This window comes from Pinus tabuliformis, chromosome 6 (genome assembly GCF_031772625.1).
Source record: "Pinus tabuliformis cultivar Carrire ecotype Pingquan chromosome 6, CPIR1, whole genome shotgun sequence".
Taxonomy (NCBI): domain Eukaryota; kingdom Viridiplantae; phylum Streptophyta; class Pinopsida; order Pinales; family Pinaceae; genus Pinus; species Pinus tabuliformis.
In genome coordinates this window covers 130,999,246-131,011,648 of record NC_142292.1, presented here as the reverse complement: position 1 = coordinate 131,011,648, position 12,403 = coordinate 130,999,246, and the positions used below count along the sequence as shown (strand labels likewise).

The 12,403-nt window shown below is 36.4% G+C and overlaps 1 pseudogene; it reads right to left on the bottom strand.

Moving 5' to 3' along the window:
• Positions 1 to 10,447, bottom strand: part of LOC149257707 (UDP-glucuronic acid decarboxylase 4 pseudogene) — a 34,295-nt pseudogene extending 23,848 nt beyond the window's left edge.
• Positions 10,448 to 12,403: the final 1,956 nt, after the last annotated feature.

The window sequence follows — 12,403 nt, the reverse complement described above, 5'->3', positions numbered from 1 at the left end:
TTTAGTTACATGCAAATGAGGAGCGTTTAGCTCCAAAGGAAGAACCACAGGATGATGTGGAGCAGCCACATGCAGAGGAGTAGAGAGTGGAAGCACTCACTCATGAAAATACTTCCAGAGATGGAAGGAAGCACACCAGAGAGGTTGACAGGTTGATGCATGATGCTAGAGAAAATGTGGGAGCACCCACATCGTAGCGCAGGAAGAGAAGGTCACTAGATCTATACATTGGCTACATGGATCTGATGAGAAAGAGTGTAGATATTGAGCCATCTACATTCAAGGAAACAATATAGAAACCAGTATGGGTTGATGCCATGGTAGAGGACTACGACTCCATTATCAGAAACAATGTTTGGGAAGTGGTCTCCAGACAAACATATAAGTTAGTGGTGAGCTCCAAATGGATTTACAAGGTAAATAAAGTAGCATATGGGAGTGTGGAGAAACACAAGGCCATATTTGTGGCCAGAGGGTTCTCTCAAGTGGAGGGAATTGATTACGAGGAGACCTTTTCTCCAGTAGAAAGGTACTCTTCAATCATATCTATTCTAATACTTTCAGCATAAATGGGATGGAAGATACATCATATGGATGTGAATACAACATTCCTCAATTGAGTGATTAAGGAAGAGGTGTACATTGAGTAGCTGGAAGGATTTGAAACCTTCAACATAGAGTCGCATGTGTACAAACTCAAGCAGGTATTGTATAGATTGAAACAAGAACCTCGTGCTTGGTACATCAGGATTGACAACTATTTAACCAGGTTGGGCATCACCAAAAGTGAAGCATATGCAAACCATTACCATATTGTGGTTAAAGGTAAAATTTTTATTATAGTATTATATGTCAATGATTTAATTCTAAGAGATGATGAGAAGCTGGTGAAATCTTGAAAATATGCTTTTGGAAGAGATTTTGAGATGAACGACCTGGGGTTCATGTATTATTTCCTTGGTATGTAAGTATGGAAATGAGATAAGGAATTGTTTGTCTCTTAGGCAAAGTATGGCAATGAGATACTAAAGAAGTTCCACATGGAGACTAGAAAACCCATGGAGACTCCTCTAGCAGGAAATTGCAGGAAGGAAGATGCTACCTTAGGAGAAGTAGTGGAGTCTACTATTTATGGGCAGCTTGTGGGTTCACTTATGTATTTGGTGAACATACGACCAGGCATATGTGTTACAGTTAACCAACTTAGTCAAGTAATGGTTAAGCCAACCAAACATTATTGGAAGACTAGTAAACATGTGTTGAGATACCTCAGAGGCACCACTCAATTTTGTCTTTTGTACATATGGACAGAGGGAGTGAAGCTTCAAGGCTTCATAGATGTAGATTGGGCAGGGAGTCCATCTGATAGGAAGAGCACATCGAGAGGAATCTTTAGTATTGGGTCAGCAACAGTTTTGTGTTACAACAAGAAGCAATGATTATTTACACTCAGTTTGACAGAAGCAGAGTACATGGATGCTAGTCAGGCAACTTGTGAAGCCATCTGGATGAGGAAGATCCTTGTTGGGTTATTTGGTCAGCAAATGGATCCTACATTGGTTTACTGTGACAATTAGAGTTGTATCAAACTCTCTAGAAATCTAGTTTTTCATGATCAGTCTAAGCATATCGGCATTCAGTATCCCCATCTACAAGGTTGTGTGCAAAGGAGAATCATGTTGCTGGAGTACATTCCTACAAAGGAATAGGATGCTAACATCTTGATTAACACACTATCAAGAGAAAAATTTGAGTTCCATAGAGGTAGGATCGGGGTAGTAGATAATCCCTTTCTTGTTGAGAGGGATAATCCTAATTTATTTTTTTCCTTGAATTAAATTAGTAATAAAATTGCAATTCCACATCACAAGACAACATGTACGAGTTAACTAAGTTAAATTGACTTAGTTGTCAGTTAATTCGAGTTGAGGGTCTAACTAGAGTCCTGTAGAGTGTCTCCTACATTATAGGAGCCCTGGTTGGGTTTATTTTTAGTTGTAATTAATTAATTTAGTTTAATTGAGTTGAATTCATTTTAAATAGTCCCAACTGATGGAGGAACCAATAGGAGGTCAGACATTGGCATTTTTCTTCATGTGTTCAACCAGTTAACTAATGATTCACTCATAAATAACTCATCCATGTTGGATCTGAATGTTACCCAGTTGAAATTGGAGTTCTCGAATAGTGTACTATCAGTTGTATAATCATTTGAATTGTACATGTGGTGCATGAAGTTAGAGGAAGGCCTATGAGGATTGCACAGTTCATATTGAGGAATTTAACTAATTAATAGGGGGATAATTCCCAAGGAAACAATGCAAGGAAATAGGGACTTAAGCAAGCCAAAGTTTGGTTAAGTATTGGCCTAGGCTTGTCTAGGATGTAATGAGATAGATAGAGATAGTGTAGAGGTTGCTCAAGCTTGAGCAAAGCATTGTGATGTTCTCATATTTTCTGAATAATACAATATACATATAGTAGGGGGTTTTAGCTGTGGCTTTCCCCAGGAAATCATTCTGTAATGTGTTGATTGAATTCGTTCTCTTGTATACTTCATGATTTCGCAATCATTTAATTGTTTCCGTTGATGAGTAGAGTACATTCAAGTCTATTTTTTTAGTAAATTACAATTAGCAATTTGAATCTACAAGGAATTTCTACAGTCAAAGGACACTTGCCCCTATCCCTTTTTCTTTTAGTTAGTTTATGGCATAGTCAACCCACTCAACCAACCATGACTCATATTTAAAACAAAAATTCCCTCAAGCAACCTCTTGCCTCAAAAAATTGAATCCATGTCCCTCTTTCAACCTTTTAAAATAATTACAATTATTTACAAGAGAGTAATATTAGCCACGGGATATTACACTTGCCTTTTTTATGTTTTATAATTTTTATAATTTAATTTTTTAAAATCATATTCATAACATTGATTATAATTATAAATTAGAAAAATAGTTTATTATAGGTATCAAGTTTTTATATGTTTATTAATTAAATTGAAATATAGATTTATGAAATATCATGATTACAAACATGAAACATCATTATTTTAATTTATATGATAAAATGAATCTTAATTTATAGCTAATATTTTTACTTTATATAAATTTCACACCTTTTTATATATTAATATTCTTATTTCCAATTATTCTTTATGAATTAAATTTAAGCATAAATTTTTTAAGTGTCATGAGTACAAATATGAAATATCAATATTTAAATTTATTTTAATGTAATATGAATATTAAAAATGTTTCCCTAGAAATTGTTTGCAATTTTATTAATAAAAACAAAAATACGATATCACAAATTGAATTGAATCCATTTATTATTTTTATTATTACTTGTATTACTCTTTTTAATTACTTTTTTTAAATGAACTCACAATGATGTTTCTATTATTATGAGTTGATTTAATATTTCATTACAAAATTTCATCTAATATATCACTATGTCACTACTGTAATGTCCCTATAACCACACAATTTACATTTGGAATTCATAAAAAATATATATTTACTCTTTTTATTATTATTTTTATTACTTTTTAATTGAACCCACATTATGCTTTCTTTTTATGAGTTAATTTAAGATTTTATTATGATATTTCATCTAATATGTCACTACTTTAATATCCCTATAACCAAAAAATTTACATTTGGCGTTCATAAAAGATATACATTAATTAATTCAATATGTTTTGAACGGTTGCCCAAAAAGTAGTTACAAAGCAATTTTGTTGATTTTTCACTTCTAGTACAAGGAGAAGTTAGTTTTTGTCCACCAGATTCCAATAGCTCTTGGAGTCTTCATCATTATCTCTGTGTTCGTCGATACCATCAGTATCGGTTGTATGTAATGTTAAATTTTTATGGACATGAGGTTGTTATGCCAAAGAATCACTTATACCATGTGGTCCTTCTCTAAAAGGCAACATGTATTTAGGTCCATATTTAATGCAGTTGTAATTACAATATGTTAAATTTCCATAAGGAAATTTATATTATTTTTTAATCAAATAATGTTACAAATAAATATATAAAGTGTTGTCTCAAGATAGGGAAACTATCTTGGACACAAAATCACATGGTTGAGAGAATATCTTAGCCACACACCAATTTAGGAAAGAATTCCTAACTAATAGGAATAGACTCTTTTATAGAGCAAGAAACACAACTGGGACAAGTGGGAATTACATTTTCCAACACTCCCCCTTAATGACTACTTGTCTCGATATCAATCTACAAAGTCTAGTTGTGGTGAAACATAACAAAAGAAGATGTCAATGTCCATATAAAGGAACAACCATCCACGAGAATGCATGGGTGCCCAACCACTACAACCACCAGTTTAGTAGGATGTCCTTAGCATACATGGTTCTCTCATCCAGTTTAGTAGGATGTCCTTAGCATACATGGTTCTCTCATCCATTTTAACTGCACACATGTACCTATACCCGAAAATCCCCCTCCATCATCATCATCATGGGTTTTATAGCATTACCCATAACCATGCTCTGGGTTTTATTGCATTACCCTCAACCATGCTAACAAGGGCTCTCAACCACCAAGGCTCAACACAGACACCAATGCTCAACTTTGCCACCAAGGCTCAACACACCCACAAAGGCTCAACTTTTCCGCCAAGGCACTCAATTCAGCCACCAAGGCTCACCACATACCCAACTTAACCAGGCCCAGAGTTTTCTCGGCTCACCCTTAACCATGCCAAGGGTTTTGTCGGCTAACCCTAAACCATGCATACACCAATCCTTGTCCACTTCACTCTCACAAGTGGTTTTTGGCTTACCCAAAACCAACATTACACATACAAAGTGGTTCTAAGATTACCACCAACTTTATGGGGGTACGTATGCCTTATCAGGCTTACATTGCACACTCTAATTCTTAGAGTTACCAGGTACATACATTATAAAGACCACTACAAAACATCCTCGACTCACTTACTAATAAATGTATGTGTCACATAATACACCATGAGTCTATTCCATAAACTCACACTAATTCACACAAAATCGATTGTCCATCATCCTCCATTTTCAGTGTCATGTCTTCATTATATATGGTATTCAATCATTCCTGCAAATAAATTTGTCTATTGTTGCAATGGCCAATTCCAACATAGAGACCCAAACTCATGATAATAGTTGCCCAAGCTAATTGTCAACTTCTAATTTTTAGCCATATTTACATTAATTACATGAGCATTTTAATGACTTGAATCAATGTGCTAAGAAAAAACGATGGAATACCTTATATAACAAGTCACTTTTCAATGACAACTTTATCACTCCAATTCCAGAATAAGAAATAGAGGGACAATTTATGCAACTGGCGGAGGCATTTCAGTCACTGGAGTCACAGGAGTGCTTTTAGATTTCTCAAGTGGACTTTTGTCTTTTGAAGCATCTCCAGCTTCGACTTCATTTCTATTTCGGTGATTGTCATCACATTGTTCAAAGTAATTGCCTACACCCGCAAGATGGCTCGCCCATGAAGATTCTTCTTCGTCATATCATTCCTCGTTCCTCACAATCCTCTCCATTACTAAAAGCCTCTTTAACATCAAAACCTATGAGAACAAATTCATCTTTGTTAAGCTCATCTTCCTCATCATGTTGATCCTTTTCTGGACAATTATGCCCTATGGCATGGCGATGGCCTCTGTACCCACATCGCCCTTCCTCAACGGATATAATCACTAGCAGTTTTGTTTGTCAGCATATGCACCAGTAGTTAATTGCAGGCACCACACAAATCCGCAATGAGTAGAAATCAAAAAATTCTAACGCGACATTGACAGGCTTTCTTTCAGCCTCATCACAGTGGGACTCACAACAAGCGTCAAGGAAAATTCTGATCTTCCATAAATAAAAAACACAATTTCCACGCATTTCACTAATTCTTTTGACAGGGCAGTCATTTTCGACATCTGAAGAAATACACATGAATCTTTGGATAAACTTACACGTCAGGAATTGAAGAATAGTTCCTTCACCGTGACTTAGATCTGATACAGTCAATGTGACAGGGGAAATGGATTGTACTAACTCTTCAATGGATTCTGGAAAATCTCTCACCGTCTCTAACGAAAGTCTACCTCCTTGCCAGTGCTTAGCCTAGAAGAAATCAGAACTGGTAGCTCCAAACAGCTCTTCCCAGAGCGTTTCCACTTGATCTTACAATGCGTCCAAACAGCTCTTAAACGAAAACAGTGCTCCAAACACAATCTCCAAGCAACCTCGAACACAACTTCCAAGTAGACTCGACTTGCCTTCAGATCTCTGGGTGGGATAGTAATTATCTCTTTCAACACAGTGGGCTCTGCTTGTGGTCGTGGGTTCATACCCCTCAATGGCCGACAAAGTCTTCTCCACAGAAAGCAACACCTTGCACTTACACAGGGTTGAGATCAGCACCACACTCCCTAGCTCCTCATGCTCACAAATCTAGGAGATCGCTCAACACCATCGCAACTCTCAATGCATATATAGATGTAAAAAAAAACTAAAAAAAATACCTATATACTCTATTATTTCCTCAGCCCACAAGGGGCCAACACCCAGGCCCTCACGGGCTTTGATACCATGTTAAATTTCCATAAAGAAATCTATATTATGTTTTGACCAAATAATGTTACAAATAAATATATGAAGTGTTGTCTCAAGACAGGGATACTATCTTGGACACATAATCACTTGGTTGAGAGAATATCTCAACCACACACCAATCTATGAACAATTCCTAACTAATAGGAACATACTCTTTTACATAGCAAGAATCACAACTGAGACAAGTAAGAATTACATTTTTCAATAAAACAAGTCTCATACGACACAATGTGTGGATTTCCCTGGTTCTACCATTTGCTTTGTTGCGGAGTTGATTATAGTTCAATACCAACTACCTCAATGATGAATAGAAAAGAACAGAAGAATGGGTCATGCAACAAAAATGAAGAATTGTATTCCAACCGTCCTATGTGACTAGAGCAACCGACCTTCCAGAGTTTAGTTGCACATATGAAGGACTTGATATGCAGGAATATGGAGGCAAAAGCAGAGGGGAAGTTTGTACATAAAATAATAATTTAACTTTGTCGATTTCTTTGAAAAGATGGCATAAGTTAACTCTGTTATTTTCATTGAAAAAATATTGCATGGTTTTTTACATAAAAATAGAAATTAACTTTGTTTATTTATTTCAAAAAATTACCTAAATTAACTTTGTTATTTTCTTTGAAAAATATTACATAGTTCCTGTGTGCTAAACTCTTGAAAGATTGAAGAGTTATGTATGTAGAAAGATAGATTAATTATATTAATTTCCTTTAAAAAGTTTGCATAATTCTAATGCATAAAACTACAACTACAACTTACCATTTTTTATTACTTTTTAATTAAACCCACATGGTGATTTATTATTATGAGTTGATTTAAGATTTCATTACAACATTTCATCTGATATATCACTACTGTAATGTCCCTATAACCATGCAATTTACATTTGGCGTTCATAAAAAATATATGTTAATTAATTAAATATGTTTTGAACGGTTGCCCAAGAAGTAGCTACATAACGATTTTGTTGATTTTTCACTTCTGGTACAACGGAAAGTTCATCTTTGTCCACCATATTGTAATGTGTCTTCATCATTTTTTATGTGTTTGTCGATACCGTCAGTATGTGTTGTATGTAATGTTAAGTTTTGGATGGGCATGATCACTTATACCACATGGTCCTTCTCTGAAATACAACGTGTATTTTAGTCCATATGTAATGTGGTCGTAATTACAGCAAGTCTCATACGACACACCGTGTTGACTTCCTTGGTTAAGATAAAAATCAGACTTGAATTGAAAAAGAAGGAGTTATAGCTCACAGGTGAGTACTGCACCTGGAGACTGCACTCAAACAAAGAGAACTCTCTCCGTACACTCTACTTCCATCAAATGAGCAATTACATCATTAAGTACATTACTAGAACTCAGGAAGTTGCAACCAAACTCCTAAACTCTAGGAACAAATCCTAAACTAAGGAGATACGTTACAACTTGTGTAACCATTTCTCCATTAATACAAAATAATATTAATTATTTTCAACTCCCCCCTTAATGGAGAAAGGATTATCCTGAACTCCTGGCTTCCCTCTAAACAATTCAAACTTTACATGCCCAAGAGGCTTACTAAAAATATCAGCCATGTTATCACAAGTTTTACAATATTCAACACATATCTCTTTCGACTGTAGTTTCTCTCGATGAAGCAGAGCTACAGTGCTCTGCTTTTTGCTGCTCCATGCTATGACCCTAGATCCAATGCTGAATGCATAACCTGTGATAGATCTTCGATCATCCAAGTTACCTGCCCAATTGGAATCTGAAAAACCTGCTAGAATAACATCAGAAGTGTCAATGTACAAAATGCCATAATTACTAGTACCACTAAGATACCTCAATACCCTTTTCGCTGTGATCTAGTGACTTTTGAGTGGTTTTGACTTGAACTAGCTCAACACACTAATAGAGAATGCCAAATCTGGTCTAGTTGTAGTCAGATATATCAAACTGCCAACTAGTTATCTGTACATGGTTGCATCCACCTCTTTAGTGCCGTCGTCACTGCTCATCTTTAAGTTCTGTTGTAATGGTGTTGCTGCTGATCTGTACTGCTCTATTTTGAGCCTTTCCAGTAATCTTCTGGCATACTTCCCTTGAGTAAGAAAGGTTTGTCCAAAGTCTTTCCATCTCAGACACTTGTGACATCTGATTTCTTTGATCAGATTGTTAGCATTCCCTGTTATGATCATATCATCTACATACAAAGAAATCAAAATAATTTTCCTCTATTTATTAAACTTGGTATACAAATTTGGATCATTAAAGCTCCTATGAAAGCCATGCTGTACAAAAAATGAGTCAATTTTCTCATACCACGACCTGGGTGCCTCTTTTAAACCATAAAGTACCTTTTTCAATTTACACGCAAGATGTTCCTGCCCCTTTTTCGCAAAACCTTCAGGTTGTACTAAATAAATTTCTTCCTTCAAGTCACCATTCAGAAATGTAGACTTAACATCTAGCTGGTGTAGCTGCCATTTGTGTTTTGTTGCTAAGGAAATTAACATTCTAATGGTGTTTAATTTGGCTACAGGAGCAAAGGTGTCATCGAAATTTGTTCCCTCTTTCTCTGAATAACCCTTTGCTACCAGTCTAGCTTTAAGTTTCTCTGCATTTATTTTTGATTTATACAGCCATTTGCATCCTATGGGGGTTTTACCTTCAGGCAATTCAACCAAATCCCAAGTATGATTTCTATTTATTGATTCTATTTCCTCATACATTGCAGCCCTTCATAATTTTCAGGTTCTACAATGTTTAAAAACTTTGACATTAATGCATAGTCTTTCAATTTAGAAGGTAATCGAGTATTCCTACTTGATCTCCTTGGTAGGGTACTTACCTCAAATCTGTCTATTTCAACCTTTTCTAAGATTTCATTATTGATTACATTTCCTGTTACTTCTTCTTCTTGTTTCTGCTCCTGCTCTTCATCTTCCTCACTGTTTTCTTCCATTAGAAATGGAATGTGCCAATCACTGTTAGAGTCATCCTTTCCTTCTTCAACCTGTTCTAGTTCTAACATTGTAAATTCCCCAGGATTCCCAAAATTGAAAGGACCAACATGTTCGCCCTCCATAAGTCGCATAAGGCCTTCAACTAGATCAGAAACGAACTGGAAGCTCCGTGTCTGTTTCCCATTTCCATAGACTGTCAAAGGCTCCTTGCGCAAAGCCTGAGCAACAAAATTACTTACAACCCAACCATCATCAAGGTACATTCACGAACCATATGTATTGAAATTCGAGCAATCCGAACCTCAACATTTGCTCCCATAGTCAGAGTTTCAGCTGTTCTCTTACCCTCATCATAGCAACTGTGGACTCTGATGGGATTAACATTGCCCCAGTAAGCTTCAGTTTGAGGATGTTCAAGAGGATCTCCATAAACCTCACTAGTACTTGTAAGCAAAAAATGTGCCCCAACACGCTTGGCAAGTCTGAGTATGTTCAAGATTCCCACATCATTAGTTTTGATAGTCTTCACAGGATTGTGTTTGTAATGCATAGGGGAAGCAGGGCAAGCCAAATGGTAGATCTGATCAACCTCAAACAATAAGGGTTCCACAACATCATGCCTTATCCGTTCAAACCTCGGATTGCCAAAATGATGCAAAAAATTCTCCTTCCTTCCTGTGAAGAAATTGTCGACAACAATAACGTTGTCGCCTCTTGCCATGAGCCTGTCAAGTAGATGACTGCCAACAAAGCCAGCTCCACCTGTCACGACAACTCACGGGGACTTTCTCTTCAAACCTAGGGGCACTTTAGCCCTCGAATTCACCATCGAACCCGAATGATATTGAGCAAACCGAGAAACAGGCATCTCATAAACAACCCGATGAGGTTTGTCGGGCACAAACCTTCCATTTTCATTAACATTAGAAGCCAAAAAACCAGGCTGAAGGATAAAGAAATCGATGCAATGGCGATTCATATCAAAATAAATAGCAGCCACTGCTCCCTGAGAAAATAATCTACTGGCCTGATAATAGACCACGTCTTTTTTGGCTTAAGAGAGTACCCATCACTGTTATTCATATTGGACTGATAAAATTTCTGATCCCCTAATGAATAAGTCTTCAATGAGTCACCACCGGGCAAGTCCGATCTGCTACCACCAAACAGATCAGGAACTCCAATGCGCCACCACCGGGCAAATCCGACCTGCTAACACCGAACAGATCAGGAACTCCAATGCGCCACCACCAGGCAAGTCTGATCTGCTACCACTGAACAGATCAGGAAATCCAATGCGCCAACATCGAGCAAATCCGATCTGCGGCCACCGAGTAGATCAGGAACTCCAATGGACCACCACCAGGAAAATCCGATCTGCTGCCACCGAGTACATCAGAAATTTCAAAGTGCCACCACCAGGCAAAGCCGATCTGCAAAAAAATTGCAGATTTTCCAAAGAGAAAGAGGCTAGCGCTTCTCGACGGTTAAATACCCGCGCCGAAAACAAAATCGACGCGTCTTACAAAATTGGCACGATTAAGGCTTGATTTTCCGCGCCAATAGCACTTTCTAGTGTGCTGGCACTACTATCTCTCTCAAACCGCGCCAAATGGTGCGACTGTTCCTTAATAAATAGCGCCAACCCTTTCTTCCGCTCAAAAAGGGCACGACTGTTCGCGACGAAACCACGCTAACCCAATTTTCCGCTCATAGATGATCATTCATCTGAGACCTATCTTTAGGTGTTACTGCAGTCCACCTGATTCTACGAATGCTTATATACACTCCACCACCACTACAGTTCTATAATCAATGATGCATCCTAAAAAAAACTAAGGCTATCCCTACTCTGTGCTCTTATACCAAGATAAAAATCAGACTTGAATTGAAAAAGGAGTTACAGCTCATAGGTGAGTACTGCACCTGGAGACTGCACTCAAACAAAGAGAACTCTCTCCATACACTCTACTTCCATCAAATGATCAATTACATCATTAAGTACATTACTAGAACTCTAGAAGTTGCAACCTAACTCCTAAACTCTAGGAACAAATCCTAAACTAAGGAGATATGTTACAACTTGTGTAACCATTTCTCCATTAATACAAAATAATATTAATTATTTTCAACTAGTTATACCATTTGCTTTGTTGTGCAGCCGATTATCTATACTAACTGCCTCAATGATGAATAGAAAATAATAGATGAATGGGTCATGCAACGAAAATGAAGAATTATATTCCAACCCTCCTAAGTGACAAGAGCAATTGACCTTCCAAAGTTCAATTGTAGATATGAAGGACTGAATATGGAAGAATATGGAGGCTGAAGAATATAGAGGCTGAAGCAAATAGGCAGTTTATGCCTAAAACAATAAGTTAATTTTTTCAATTTCTTTGAAAAGATTGGATTAGTTAACTTAGTTATTTTCTTTGAAACAAATATTGAATGGTTTTTTTTTTTGCATAAAAATAAAAGTTAACTTTATTGATTTCTTTGAAAATATTGCATAAGTAAATTTTGTTATTTTTTTTCTTTAAGAATATTGCATGGTTTTTGTGCATTAAATATTTGAAAAGATTGAATGGTTATGTGTAGACAGATAGATTAATTGTGTTAATTTATTTGACAAGGTTTATATGGTTCTTGTGTATAAAACGATAGCTTAACCACAATATTTTCTTGGAAAAATTGAAAATTGCATTGATTTTTATGCGTAAAAAGATAAGTCAACCACTTTATTTTCTTTAAAAAAATTGCACGATTCTTGTGCATAGAAAGATAATCTAACTATGTT